The sequence below is a fragment of the Mchenga conophoros genome, linkage group LG17 (assembly GCF_057382185.1).
Source record: "Mchenga conophoros isolate Kocher_MC1m ecotype Shallow Benthic linkage group LG17, M_conophoros_male_GT1.1, whole genome shotgun sequence".
Lineage (NCBI taxonomy): Eukaryota > Metazoa > Chordata > Actinopteri > Cichliformes > Cichlidae > Mchenga > Mchenga conophoros.
The window spans coordinates 15,432,026-15,435,547 of NC_140542.1; the positions used below are offsets into that span (position 1 = coordinate 15,432,026).

Genomic DNA, 3,522 nt, shown 5'->3' on the forward strand with positions numbered 1-3,522 from the left:
ATTTATATAGCGCCAAATGACAACAAAAGTCGCCTCAAGGTGCTTCATAGATACAGAGAAAAACCCAACAATCATATGACCCCCTATGAGCAAGCACTTTGGCGACAGTGGGAAGGAAAAACTCCCTTTTAACAGGAAGAAACCTCCGGCAGAACCAGGCTCAGGGAGGGGCGGCCATCTGCTGCGACCGGTTGGGGTGAGAGAAGGAAGACAGGATAAAGACATGCTGTGGAAGAGAGACAGAGGTTAATAACAGATATGATTCAATGCAGAGAGGTCTATTAATACATAGTGAGTGAGAAAGGTGACTGGAAAGGAAAAACTCAATGCATCATGGGAAACCCCCGGCAGCCTACATCTATTGCAGCATAACTAAGGGAGGATTCAGGGTCACCTGGTCCAGCCCTAACTATATGCTTTAGCAAAAAGGAAAGTTTTAAGCCTAATCTTAAAAGTAGAGATAGTGTCTGTCTCCCGAATCCAAACTGGAAGCTGGTTCCACAGAAGAGGGGCCTGAAAACTGAAGGCTCTCCCTCCCATTCTACTTTTAAATACTCTAGGAACAACAAGTAGGCCTGCAGAGCGAGAGCAAAGTGCTCTAATAGGGTGATATGGTACTACAAGGTCATTAAGATAAGATGGGGCCTGATTATTTAAGACCTTGTATGTGAGGAGCAGGATTTTGAATTCAATTCTGGATTTAACAGGAAGCCAATGAAGGGAAGCCAAAACAGGAGAAATATGCTCTCTCTTTCTAGTCCCTGTCAGGACTCTTGCTGCAGCATTTTGGATTAGCTGAAGGCTTTTCAGTGAGTTTTTTGGACATCCTGATAATAATGAATTACAGTAGTCCAGCCTGGAAGTAATAAATGCATGAACTAGTTTTTCAGCGTCACTCTGAGACAGGATATTTCTAATTTTAGAGATGTTGCGCAAATGGAAGAAAGCAGTCTTACATATTTGTTTAATATGTGCGTTGAAGGACATGTCCTGGTCAAAAATGACTCCAAGGTTCCTCACCGCGTTACTGGAGGCCAAGGTAATGCCATCCAGAGTAAGAATCTGGTTAGATACCATATTTCTAAGATTTTCAGGGCCGAGTACAATAACCTCAGTTTTATCTGAATTAAGAAGCAGAAAGTTAGCGGCCATCCAGGTCTTTATGTCTTTAAGACATTCCTGCAGTTTAACTAATTGGTGTGTGTCATCTGGCTTCATGGACAGATAGAGCTGGGTGTCATCAGCATAGCAGTGAAAATGTATGCTATGTCTTCTAATGATGCTGCCTAAGGGAAGCATGTATAATGTAAACAGAATTGGTCCTAGCACTGAACCCTGTGGAACTCCATAATTAACCTCAGTGTGTGAAGAGGACTCTCCATTTACATGCACAAACTGGAGTCTATTAGATAGATATGATACAAACCACTGCAGTGCAGTACCTGTAATACCTACAGCATGTTCTAATCGCTCTAATAGGATATTATGGTCGACAGTATCGAATGCTGCACTAAGGTCTAGCAGGACAAGCACAGAGATGAGTCCACTGTCAGAGGCCATAAGAAGATCATTTGTAACCTTCACTAAAGCTGTTTCTGTGCTGTGATGAGCTCTGAAACCTGACTGAAACTCTTCAAATAAATATCCCTCAGTGTACATGCCTCTGTTTACTAAAGGCCAGTAGTTTATGCAAAAATACATTTCTAGATTATTTGAAAAAAGAGCCAATTAACTGACTCATTGATTGGCAGATTCAAAAAAATTTAATCCAGAAGTCTGTAAAGGGAGAATGGTGAACGTGCATTTTATCCTGTAAACTGCTAAAGTGAACAACAACTAAGTTGAGCTGAGTACTGCAGGTATACAGTGTATACATGTTGCGCTGTAAAATCCACTTCAATAAACAAAAACAATAAAACACATGATGTTAATAAGTGATAGAACAGTGTATGTTTAAAGCCAAGTGAGGTGAAGTCACTTGGTGAACACTGGGGGAGGTAATTCTTTGATCAGCGGAATATGTAAGTTTGCTCACAAAGGGACTTAAATCCAAATGCAAGCTTTAATTCTTATACTAGTTTCATTTTAATGGAGAGCAATAGTAAAGTCAAGTGGCTTTATTGTCATTTGAACCACGTGCAGTGGTACGGTACACAGTGACAACGTTCCTCCAAGACCATGGTGCCACATATAACAGACAATCAACACGGGACTACATAAATTGTAAGTATGCAAAAATTGCACACAAAAAAACTGTGCAACAGTAGATAGAACAAAACGATACAGACGCAAGACAGTGCAAATGTGACAGGTGAGACCTGGAGACTTGGGACCACCCCTGGTGGGCGGAGCTGGTCTTCGCTCCTTTCATAAGCGCAGGTGTGGGCAATTGGGTATTCCTCTGCAAACCTGAAACTGCGAGTGCTTGGTCCGAGTTGGGCAAGTTGGTGTTTCTTAACTATGAAAGTCTGATACGGGTCTTCCCCTAAACTTCTGTTAGAACGGTAGGTTACACAAAAATGTACCACTTGAGCTCTGGCTGTTGGCAGAGGTTTACAGTTATTTGCACCCTTGTAGGTGGGAAACATTGCTCCCGTGAGAACGGTATAGTGGACTTCATCGCCACTGACCCACATTTATTAGGGTGTGACACGAACTTGTGGACAGGTAACAAAACCAATTCAGTGGAGGAATATTCCTGTGTTTTATTGTCCAGCTAGTGATCTCCTGCCTTTTATGGACAGAGTACCGAGCTGCTGCTTTGCCAGGTGGATTTCTGGCTGCGGGCAAAGGACCCGACACATCAGTGTGTTTTAATTTGTTTTAAACTGGTGTAAGCCGACAGACTGACTGCTGCGGCTGTCGATGGTTTTGGTTTTTTGTTTTACTTTTTCTGTATCAGTAGGCACCACAGATATTGATTCGCAGGCGGTGAAGGCGCTGCAGGGAAAACAAATCCTTTTTTGTCTCCCCGCTCTTGCATGCACAGCGGGGGGCCCGAGTGAAGACGGCACCGAAGATTTGCCTTTTTTTTCTATAGTGTTTTATCCATTTGGGGTCATGTGTGAGTTGCCGTCCATTTTTAACCTGTGTGCTATGTCGATTTGTTTTTAAACTGTTCTCCGCAGCGCTTGTCCTGCCTCACGGGCAATCGTACAGTCTTATCGTTTTTTTAATAAGGTAACGTTTTTAATTGTTTTTAGGTGCTGCTGTTACACTGTTTCTTTTATTTTGTATTAAAAATTAAACTCTTTTAAACTGACTGTGCGCCTACGGCTCTGTCCTATTTTAAATAGGTACCTACCACGGGTCACACAAACATAACAGTGCAACAGAAGTGCAACAATGACCGTGGATTGTGCAAAAAGACTGATCACTGTGCAAAAAGTAACTTGATGTATGAGGGTGTGCACGCAAGTGTGTATGTGTATGAGACTGTGCAGATAAGTGCTTGGTAGTGACATGTATGAAGGTGTGTGTGTGTGTGTGTGTGTGTGCGTGATACTGTTTTGCAGTCTGGCT

At 42.4% G+C, this 3,522-nt stretch overlaps 1 long non-coding RNA gene across 2 annotated transcripts; it reads left to right on the forward strand.

Moving 5' to 3' along the window:
* The first annotated feature begins 2,397 nt into the window (after positions 1 to 2,397).
* Positions 2,398 to 3,262, forward strand: LOC146555212 (uncharacterized). Of its 2 annotated transcripts, XR_014889331.1 has the most exons (3): positions 2,398 to 2,504; positions 2,578 to 2,667; positions 2,745 to 3,262. It is a non-coding gene; the product is annotated as an uncharacterized LOC146555212 (long non-coding RNA). The 2 variants fall into 2 exon arrangements; XR_014889330.1 differs by having other exon boundaries at positions 2,398 to 2,667.
* Positions 3,263 to 3,522: the final 260 nt, after the last annotated feature.